The following is a 12,365-nucleotide window of genomic DNA, read 5'->3' on the forward strand; positions in this document are numbered from 1 at the left end:
GACTTTCATATGAAAGATTTTTTCACATCAGGTAGAGCACATTCTGATCTACTTTCCGTTTTCATTTGTCGTGGTCTTTACGGGACACCCTGTATACTTATAGAAAATATCAGAGATCAATCCTATGACAATGCTGCAAATATACAATGAAATGTATTTTAGAGAAGAACAAGTAAGTACGCAAGATGCATTCCTTGTTCAGCACATATTTCGAACTTGATTGGAGTTAATGCTGCTCAAGTTTCATCTAGAAATGACAATTTTTTTTTGGAATAGTCCAGTAAGTTTTCAATTTCTTTGTGAGTTAGACTATGAGATGGGACGCACTAAAAAAATCTAAAAACAAGTATAAAGGGATCTAGTGACACTAGATGGTCCACTAAATATAATTCCGTTCAAACTTTAAAAACTCAATTCAAAGATGTGAATTATATTCTTGGAGAAATGGCGAATGGCAGCTCCTGGAATGTCGTTCTCCAAAAGATCAACAGAATTAATCTGGCACTACAAGACCATCAACTGAATGTTGCGGATGGTGTAAGAATGATAAAAGGACTGTCGAATGAAATTCGTCATTACAGATACGATTTTTTCGTGCCTCTTCTGGACTCTTCAAAATCTCTAGCAGAGAAAATCAATATTCCACCAAGTTTCGAAAAGGAAAGGAGAAAGAAAATAAAGAACAGCTTGCAAAAGAAGCTAATGAAGCGTTCAAGTATGCTGAAGAAAGAGCTCATTCAGGTATTGGACTTCTATATGCACTGATATAGAAGAAAAATTCGGTGCTTTGCCAGAAGTTGCTGAAGACTTTAGCTTCCTCTGTGCAATATGTATGAAAGACGTTCCACTTGAGGAACTAAATAAGAAAGCTGCGGATTTGGCAATGAAGTATAGTTCCGATTTAGATCCGTATGAAACGAACTGAAGAACTTTAAATTCCAAGCCAGTTCGATATTTGACAATTTGAAGAACATAAATGCTCTGGATCTTCTACGCAAAATATCACTTCAAATAATATATCCTAATATTGATACGGCATTCCGAATTTCTTTAACATTATCAGTAACCACAGCAACATGTGGACGTTTCTTCAGCAAGTTGGTGAAATGAATTAGGTCTTTATGGACGAGTCCAAAAAATTATGGCAGAGCGAGCTACTTCAGAAGAAGAGGAGAACTTCCAGGATGGGTCCAAGAAAAAACGCAAGAAAAAGTTACCAGCAAATACACCAAAGACAAAGAAAATGAACGAGAATAAATCTCCCGAAATCGTATTTAAACAACTCCATTATTCACTGAGAAGTACAAATACAAACAACAAAAAAAGTGAACTCATGGAGACAGATAACAGTGTCGATGATATCCCAACACGTGCCAAGATAACACATTTCTTCTCATTTTGTATGAGATTTATAGGCTACGGCCTCTTCTCTACTTCCTTCATAATAATAAGCCAGCCACGCCTGCTGTCCGCAGTCCCATTCCTTTATCCTCTCTCTATCACATCCTGAGGGGGTGCTCTTTCTGCTCCCATTTCTCTACCCCTCACCCAAACCGAGAAAGGGGAGCACAAACCCATGGAAATGGTGATAACGAGAAGCCTCGGAAACAAGTCGCTGCCTGGGGATCGTCAGGGCATGTCTGGAGCCGGCGCTGGACATGACAGCATGCGGGACGTCGGTGGCAGGATGTTGAGGAAGCGGGCTCCTGCTGCAAACGAAGCTATAGCTCCAAAGCAACAACAGCAACCAACGAGTCAAATTCAATTGCCGACTCGAACCGCTGAAGGTGCTGCGCAGGATATTTAGCCAGTGCTAAAGCGGGGGTTAGTTAAAAAGCGCATGAAGTGGACAACGTCCATGAATGAAACTATTGTGCGCATATATAACTCCATCACGGGACTAGGGCAGAACACGATCAACTATAGGAAAAGGCTCCATGAGGAGTTCTGCAACGCCTACCCACATCTCAATGTCACTGAACAACGGGTGGCAGACCAGTACCGCGTAATTCTGAGAAATGAACTAATACCAACGGCCCGAATCGACGCAATAAAACAAGAACTTCAGCGTCCGCCAGCAATAGAGAGCGACACCAACACCTCTGATGAAATTCACATGCCTGGGCAACAACAGCCAGAAAAAATTGACGCTGAAAGTCCATCTTGCTACCCAAGTGAGGCGGAACACCAGGACGCTAGGGAAGAGCTCCACCGACAAGTTGACTCTGAGATGAAGAGATACTTTGCCGATACTTTGCTGAAAGGAACAGATCCTCTTCATCGAATAGCACCTCCCCATCTCAATACATCCAAGAAACTGTCACTCATAATCGACATCTTGAATAAGGACGTTTTATCTGAGTACCTACAGAATGGAAGTTCATTGGAATATCTTCATCTAGTTTTTTACTGTGCAGCTAAAACCATAGGGGCAAAAATTCGCCGAACGAACAACGATGGTCCAAAATTACACAAATTATATGCGCCACCATGGCAGATTGCTCCATTACAACAGGACCTATTCCAATAAGATGCGGAATTTTCCAAGGAGACTCGCTGAGCCCTCTATGGTTCTGCACGGCCCTGAATCCCTTGTCTCATAGATTGAATTCTACGGACTACGGATTTTCCATCAAGAGCGACAGTAGAACTATGATGAAACTGAATCATCTCCTTTACATGGACGATTTGAAACTCTTCGCATCTACCAAGAAGCAAATGCAACTTATGCTGAAAATGGTGGAAGGATTCTCGGAAAACATCGAAATGAAGTTTGGACTAGAAAAATCTCGACTGCTGAACATAACGAGAGGGAAAATAGAAGATGATACGTTCAAACTCAAGGAAGGTGCTGAAATTGAAGCATTAAAGGAAGGAGACACATACAAGTATCTGGGCATAAAACAGGCAAAAAAAAATCAATCAGAGCCAGAGGAAAAAAGAACTAACGGAGGAGTTCACCCGAAGATTGAGAAGGATAATTAGAACTGGCCTTAACAGCAAGAATATGATAAAAGCTATCAATACCTACGCTTGCTCGACACTGAACTACTCATTCGGTATCATCTCTTGGACCACCACGGATTTAGCAGCGTTACAGAGAAAAATAAGGACGATGCTGACTAAACACAAAAAACATCAATCCAAAAGCTCAATAGAACGGACCGAGCTGCCACGACATCTTGGGGGTAGAGGAGTTGTTGATTTGTCCAACTGTATGACCCAGGAAATTGAAGGACTTCGAAAATATTTTCTGAGCAAGGCTACTTCATCAGAACTCCATCAAGTAGTTTGTGTTGCTGATAGTTCTACACCGTTAAAGCTACAGCAGGAGCACTTGGAAACCGTCGAACACGCTACAGAAAGTAAAATGCAGAAACTGATTGGCAAACCTTTGCATGGAAGGCACCAGAACGAGGTCAACCGTGATTACGTCGACATATCTGCGTCGACTGACTTGTATTTTATTGCATATAACAGAAAACTCATATTTAGTATAGATTTGAAGAAAGGTATTTGAAAAATCATCAGAAAAACCACGATGACACATAACCTAAACTAAAATGAAGGTATTCATTTCATTTAATACGTTTACTGTCCCCATTCTAATTTTTTCCTCACCCCCCACGTTCAACACATTCATTAATTCTCCATCCATTTGGAAATGTTCATGTTCAAAATTTTCAAGTCCAATGAAAGACTTGATGCTGACGTTTATCGAATCACGCATGATTCATTATGATTGAGGTTATCAATACATACATCTTCAAGACGTTCAGCCCATAAAAACCGACGACACTGAAGTGTTCATGAAAATTGGCCATATTTAGGGTGACCGGCCACCGAATGCGAAGTTGTGCGAAGCTGAGCATTTTCAATGCTAAGGCCCGGCGCAAATAGAAACGCAGGTTGGTGAGGTGATGCAGCGTGAGTTTTTGTAAAACAGAGAAAAGAACAAGACCGCGCAAATAAAGTGTGACAGTGACTTGTCAGATAGTACGTGCAGCGCAGGAAAAAGCTGCGTCACCCTGCGTCACCTCACTAACCTGCGTTTCTATTTGCGCCGGGCCTTAATGACGAGCTGCGTCACTCGATTCGTAGCTTGTCAATTGGCGAATCCAAAAATCTAGACGCCCTCTGCTGACTGAATTACGAAACTACTTTGTCAGTACGGCAAAGTCAAAACAAGTTTAGTTCCTTATGTTTTTTCTTATCTCACGTTCTCCAACAAAGTATTATAATTATTATTGGGAGAGGTTATATTGAGATTATTGTCTGGGTTTCTGAATAGAAATATTGATTCCGAAAAAATATTGGAAAAGGTATTTATACCAGTGCTTTCAACATGCAGGAGTTAGGTTAAACGATTTTTCTTTGCGAGAGTTTTCTGCTGAATTCAATTGACGATTTAGAAATACAATTTCATAATTTTCATACTTCCAAATAAATGCTTTTTATCATCTGTAGAACTTGTTCCATGAACTGAATTATATTTATGTCTCTTCAGATTTCATTATGAGGAATACCTATATCATAACATGGAATTGAAATACTTTAAATAGAAACTTCACAAACTCAGTATATGCTGCCTCAACATTATTAGCTAGTTTCGATTCAAGAAAGAATCTGTGAAATATAGGATTTTGTGTCTAGGTACAGTGGATCACCAATATCATCGCTCGATTTTATTCCCCATTTCATCCTTTTCAAATGAAATATTTCAAAAAAATGTTGATCTTTTTTTACGAAACTAAATCAATCAATTCACTTCCGATAAATATCTTGATTTTCTAGAAAAACTCTGTTAGGCCGTACAAATCTTGAAAAGAGTACTGACAAACGTCAAAGTTTGTTCTCATTTCGCAGCGCCCTCAACGGTAATTGGATTCGCGAATTATATTAGCATTGAAAACAGTCAGCTTCGCACAACTTCGCATTCGGTGGCCGGTCACCCTTATTTTGAACGTTAAATGAATCACATGCGACTCATGGACTCCTGGCGAAAATCTTTATGCATCATATGTGATGCATCGGACAGTCAACATGTTAAAATTGACGCTAAAATCCCCACCCCTTATCGATAAACGTACCAATCGCAGCGACTCTTAGCCTATGTTCCACGTTTTCGGCGACACATTTCTAGTACGGCGATCGTTCTCCTTCCCTCTACTCTCCACAATACATGCTATGAAACATCAGGCCATAAAAAATACATGGTATGTATGCCAAAAAATTCAGAGAAATATTTTATAAACTTTGACATACATAGTGGTCTCAGATTTCAACTGTAAAATTATTCCAAAGTTCAGAGAGTGCAGAAATATGTTCTTAAATTTAGTTCAATTGATTTTATTTTTATTAATTTCTTTGAATAAGAGGAAATATTTTGCCGAACAAAGGAGTTCGTAAGATTATGATAGATAAATGCAAATCAACAATTTTTGAGAGGTACACAAAAAATAGATAAAAATCCATTCATATTTCAGAAACCAACAAAATAGCACATGAAATCACAATCCTCCGAAAGAAATTATTTCAACTAGTTCAGCATTATTTTCGAGCATCATCATTTCGCGAAAATCTCGATGAAGATAATGTTGAGGAAGAAGATAATGTTGAGGATGCAGATTTCGTCATTAATTCCTCAAGTGAATTCAACGTTTCAGTTCGATCCGACATTGACGCTGATGACATTCTTCCTTTATTAGCTGCAAAGTTAAAAGTAAGTTTTGCCAAATCCGTGAATAAACGATAATAATGAATGAAATAACATCATTTAATAAAATCAAAATTAATTTAATGACCTCTCGATATTAATATCAACAAATATGTCGATCTGAATAATACTCACCGAAAACCATAAAAAGTATAATAAATACGCAATTTAATCGTAAAACCGTAGTGAGTGGTCATTGTTTCTGCCTTATTAGACCTCATCACACCAGCACAACTTCATTCCAATAAAAATGGCAAAGAACTGACGGACTCTATTATTGAATGTTTGGATACAGCCACAGGTTTGTTCTAGAGATTTTTGTAGGGAAATTTAATTTTCTTGTTGCCTGCCAAGGCGTTGGAAGATTCTAGAAACAACCTTTCGCGTGCTAGCATTCATATATTGAGAGAGAGAGTGAGAGTTGTGTTGCTATGATGAGGTCGAATAAGAACCATGGTAAGCATCTACTCCATATCGTTGGAATGGTTTTTTTATTGGTACCCTGAATGATGTGTGATCATTAGTTCGAAACAAATAGAAACTCTGATTTATATCAAGAGGTGTTATATGACTGAATTAATCCTGACATAGGTTAATGCTGCTGTATTGAATACCTTTTTTTTTTCTAATTTTGACATACAAAGTGCCACCTTATAAAACCAACTGGTTGCAAAAATTATTATTTCTTCCACTTCACGGAAATAAGTTTGAATATTTGATGGAAACATCGAGATAACTTCCTGAAATAAATTAATGAAATATTTCTCACGAATTTCCTTCAAACTCTACAGTAATATGGTATTTATTAATAATTGGATTAGAGCATCATAATCCAATGAACATTATTTGCTTCATTGGCATTACCAATCTGTCATTTCAAAATAAAAAACCAGAGCAATAAAGTATATACGATGCAAATTCTGTAAATAAGATATTCAAACAAAAATTTTGTCGGGGCATGTTGTGAGAAAACCTATCTCTGAATCCCTGCCGAAAGGAAGTTAGGAAAGAAGGCTGAGGAATGAAACGAACTCCAACCTTCATATAAGTGGCACTACAATACCGAACAGGTAGAGAGGTAATCGAACGGCTTTCAATGAAACCTATTATTCTTGTGCTTATTGTCATGGCTTATTCGTCAAACAATATTTGAGAAGACATGCGAAGGTTTACTTGGTTGAGAGAGAGGGGACAAAAAAGTACATCATGCTTCCGCATCCCAAACACTAAGTTCTTGTGCAGTCGATACTACTAATGTGATTTCAAAATTGAATGTGAAACGTCAGGTAAATGGAGATCGCTGTAACATATTCGTGAAAATCAAAACTGATTCCTACTATATTTTCAGGTATTCGATCTCATGAAGGACCTAATAGTACCTACATTTTGCGGACTCATATCCAAAAAACACAGAAGGGAACGAATGATGTATGCATGCAACAGTCGAATGAGAGAACTCTATCACGTTTTTTCATCGCTTTCCGAAAAATGTCCGAGGATGGAGATACATCACTCAAAGAAATAGTGACGCCGAGGATTAGTGTTGTGCGGGAGATCGCAGGATACAATCCCGTTGAAAAAATGTTCAGAACTCCTGGCCTCGCCATGCACTTGAGGACATCTTTAAAGCACGTGTGCAATCAATTACGTCAACTAGTTTTTCACGAATCTGAAGGTTTCAAATGTCCATAGAGTATTTCCTCTGAGGAGTGGATAGAAGACATAAAGAATTTCACGAAATTCATTGAGACTCGTTTGACTATATCGAATCATCCTCCTTAGCCATTAAGGATATGCAGAAAAAAAATGGAATAAGTCATCCTTAATTCCCTGGGTATACGAGTGGTAGCGAAGAAGATATATGAGAAGACTTGCGAAGTTGTAATTGGCTTTGAGGAAAATATATAACAATCCTAAGCAGCAAATGACAGATATTTTATTTTCTCATTATTTTGCTCGATTGGTGCGTGCCATAAGGGATATTGCTGAATATAACGCAATCGAAATAACTTATGCTGCTACGTCATTGGCAATACAAATAAGAAATTTCAATAAAAGCTGCAATAAAGTCTACATCATAGAGTTTCAGAAAGTTAATTATTCGGATGAACAACAGCTAAAATCACTAAAAATTGAAAAATTCCCCACATTTTTCAGAATAAACTAACTGAAATCATTAACTCATCGAGTTCTCTTAATGCCAACATTCGAATTCATTGAAATTGATGAAAACATCGAAGACAAACATCCAAGGTGGGCGCTAAAGTAAACAGGAGACCAATTCCCTTATTCTGCGTTTGCATGCATCGATACTAATGGTGACATTTCTGAACATTTGATTTGTATTTTTATCAGCTATTAAAGTTTAAAATTGATGACATGCAGAATTTTTGAACACTTCTATCTCGAGAACAAGGCAATATCCAAAAATTGTATTTTACTTTTTTTATCAAGAATAGCAGCCGGTATATGTTCCTCAATTTTTCTCCTCGAGTTCTGAATCACCCTGTATAATATCGGCTTATTATTATCTGAAAAAGAGAAAGTGTAAACGTAAGCATCGGATTCATCTTTATATTAAAACTAATGAAGAGCGGAGCATGTTCATGTTAGCAAAAGAACTTGAAAGTGATGGAGTAGGTTCAGTCATTTGATAGGATGACAAAGGAATACAGGCAGATAGATTTAAGGTAGAGTTTACACTAGTCAAGACAATTTCGAAACAATGTTTTGTTTATGGTTTGATCATCTTTGATGAAATGATGAGTGTAGAACAATATTATTGTTTACTTTCAATGAGATTTCTTATCAAATTCTCGAACGGGATGAGGAGGAACCGTCTATAAGTACTTGTCAAATTTGTACCGAATTAGGAATTTCGCAAAGCAAAGTGTGCAAGACTTTGAAGAAAAAAAAATTCCACCCATTCCTACCAAAAGGTTCAAGAACTGTTGCCACAAGAACTCTCCCAACGATTACAATTTTGTCGCTGGGTTATTAGTCACCGGACTCTTGTATAAAGAAGAATTTTGCACTATTTGAACCAATCGAGCTTACAACTCCGTGCGCTTATGTTCCGCTGTTACATTTTTCCAGTCCTCAACTAAGGATGTGAGTGTTGGACTTTCAACAGTACGTTAGAAAAGCGCATCGGAGCATTCGAGATGTACTTGTGCCGCAGCATACTGCGTATATTCTAGGTAGAGTAACCAATGAGGAGGTATGGCTGAAAGGTAGGAGCTCATGACTACCATCAAGGAGCGAAAACTGCAGTACATAGGTCATAAAGCGAGTAGACGCGTTGAATTATACCAGTCCGATACTTCATTTTTCAAAGAGAAAGTGGAAGAGAAAGTCGAAGTGAAAGTGTACACTAGCGAAGCTACGGAATTTTTGATTCCGTCTGTGAAGTTTGTGTAGGTTGTATACGTGTATGTGTTATCGGAATTTTATTTCGTTAAAAAAGTTGTTGTTCATCTGCGGCGTCCAGGTTTCGATCGATGGTTCTGCAGAAAACATCAGGTGAGCTTATTTTTCGTATCTTTTTCCTGATTTTTCTCATAGCGCAGAAAATTTTTGATGAATAGTTTTGTTATATGCATGAGATATATTTTTCTTCTTGTTCTTGAAAAAATTCCATTTCAAATTGCTTTGAGTGGTAAAGTAATTGTAAATTAGATTTTAAAATGTCTGACCATTCGAATTGCGATTCCGTAATGGAAGAAGACACGTTAGAAATCGCTAATGTCGTGTCCGAACACGATATTTTGAGAGAGGAGAACGCAAGTTTAAAAGCGAGGGTGAATGAGCTAGATAGATGCGTATCTAGCTTAGTGGCTGAGATTAAAAATCTCAGAGAGAGGCTCGAGTTGCAGGAGGGAAATAAGGAAAGTCCTTACTCCAAAGCACTCAAACAGAACATTGTTTCAAAAAATGTCCAAGAAGTGACCTTACCGGTTCAAAAACAGAAGATGGAGGTGGTCAAAACCCATCGAAACAAAATTTCCCCACCCGCCAAAAGAGTGAGAAAGGATAGCTCCTCGTCCAATGAAGACTCGAACAAAAAAAAAAGAGACTTGGAAACCCCAGGCCCACAGAAAGCCACTTCAGTGGCAAGAGGCGAGAAAGAATACCCCCATTCACCCTGAGAGGTACGTCAGAATGGACGTATTTCGAACGCATTAATGCGAAACAACATTACCTATAGCAGAGCGACAACTGTGAAGGACGGAATAAGAGTCGTCCCACAAACCCCACAAGATCACCGAAGGATGACGCGGTAGTGAGATACCTACCGCTGGATGCAGATATCCCGACGATCCTTGACGACTTCAAGGATCAAGGGATCGTCGATGCTGAGGTCATAAGGATGACCTCAAATATAACAAAGAGGCCGATGCCCTTATTGCTGGTTAAAACCCAGAATAAGGGTATCTTCGAGGTGAGAAGGCTCTACAACATGAACTGTGTTGTTGAACCTAAGAGATGGACGACCGGGCCTGGACAATGTTATAGCTGCCAGCGATATGGACATCCCCAAAGTAAGTGCACTTTTCCATGGAGGTGCGTGAAATGCTCGGCAAATCACAGCACTAAGGAGTGCACGCTCACCAGAGAGAACGAGGAGCGAAATGCTTCTTGTGTTCTCCTTGGAGCGCAAGGACATCCAGCCAGCTACAAGGGATGTAGCGAATGGAAATTGGTCACTAAAAAGACCAAGAGATCGCAAAGATCGAACCAAACCAGCTCGAGGCCAACACAAAATACTCCGAAGCCAGCACAAAACTCTTCGGAAGTGAAGAAACCCCAGGAAACTGCAACCAAATCAGTCAAAGAGACGAAGAAACCAGAGAAAAAGACGGAAAAGGCGAAAACCGCCAAAAAAGCCGAAACCAGGAAAGGAATTTCTGGAATCACAGAGGAACTAGTTAAGTTCACGAAAAACCTCCTCAGCACGATGATGCAGAATCTGGAGAAGAGATTGAGAAGAAGATACAGCAAATTATTAAGAATATTTAATGGCTGATACGACGATAAAGAACAATCTCATAATCGTCTCTTGGAACGTCGAAGGATTGAGAGCCCGCAGACCCGAATTCGAAGAACTCTTTGAAGAGAAGAGACCGGATGTCATAGCTCTCCAAGAAACAAGACTTAACCCTAACGTTCGGATAGCATTCCCAATTACGATATCCACAAAAATGTTAGACCTAACAGCAAAGGAAGCGTTGCTATACTGGCTAGAAGGAATATGGATCACCATTTCGACCATTTCAATGGTCAAGAAGTAGAAGCAATATCGATTATTGTGAATACCAATCGAGGACAAGTGAAGATTATTTCGACTTATGAATCACCGGATAAGGACATGCTGGAAGAGGATCTAAAAATAATACTAGAAGGAAGACACCCGAAAATCATAATTGGTGATCTTAACTGCATATCGCAGGAATGGAACAGCAGGGTGGAAAATACCAACGGGAGAAGACTGAAGATTTATGCTGAAAAACTTAATGCAGTTGTGATAGGACCTGATATACCGACCTACATACCAAGAGTAAATGGACTACCCGATGTACTGGACATTGTCGTAATGAAAGACATCACTGAAGAAATCAGCATTGATACAATACAAGACGGAACTTCAGACCACAATCCCATAGAATTCATAGTGGGACATGGCCCAAGAAACGAAGAAGAGACACAAACCAAGGATCGCACAGACTGGGAGAAATATAAGAATTTACTTCAGGAGAAAATCACGGAAATTCCCCAAATAAACACCCTCGATGAATTAGTTGAAGCAGTTGAAAAATTGGAAAATCAAATAAAAGAAGCCTATGGAGGAAGCACCAAGAGAATAAGAAAACCAATTCCGAAACATTCACATGGAGATACGCCAAGGGATATAAAGGAACTTATAAAAAAGAACAGAAGACTCCGAAAAATCTACAGAACAACAAAAAGAGAAGAAGACAAGAAGAAACTGAATAAGCATAGTCAGATATTGAAAAATGCTTTAACAGAACTGCGTGATAACAGATAGCATCAGAGATTAAGTGAACTGAATACAATAGATCACTCGGCTTGGAAAATGCAAAAACGCTTACGACGAGAACGGACAGTTATACCTCCACTGCATGGAGCAAACGGAATGGTATATACGAGACTTGAAAAAGCCGAAGCACTTGCCGACTCAATTGAGAGAGAAGCCAGAATAAACTACAGAAATGATGATGACAATGAAGATCTAGAACAAGAAGTGGAGGAAAACGAAGAACAGATGATGGAACCACTGGAAACCGAAATCATTCCAAAACCGGCTTCACCAACAGAGATCAAAGAGATCATAATGAAATTGAAAAACAGGAACGCGCCGGAAGAAAATAGGATAACGAATTATATGTTGAAGAAATTGCCTAGAAAAGGAATAGCAGCCTTGGCGAATATTACAAACGGATTGATGAGGACCGAATACGACCCAGAGAGATGGAAAACTGCACAAATGATAGTTTTCAACAAGCCTGGAAAGGAACGGAAATTTCCTCAAAATTATAGACCAATCAGCCTACTATCAGCACTAGGAAAAATCGTCGAGAGGGTTATCGCTAAAAGGCTGAATGAGGAAACGGAAATGTTGAAGATAATT

This window comes from Coccinella septempunctata, chromosome 5, assembly GCF_907165205.1.
Source record: "Coccinella septempunctata chromosome 5, icCocSept1.1, whole genome shotgun sequence".
NCBI classification, from domain to species: domain Eukaryota; kingdom Metazoa; phylum Arthropoda; class Insecta; order Coleoptera; family Coccinellidae; genus Coccinella; species Coccinella septempunctata.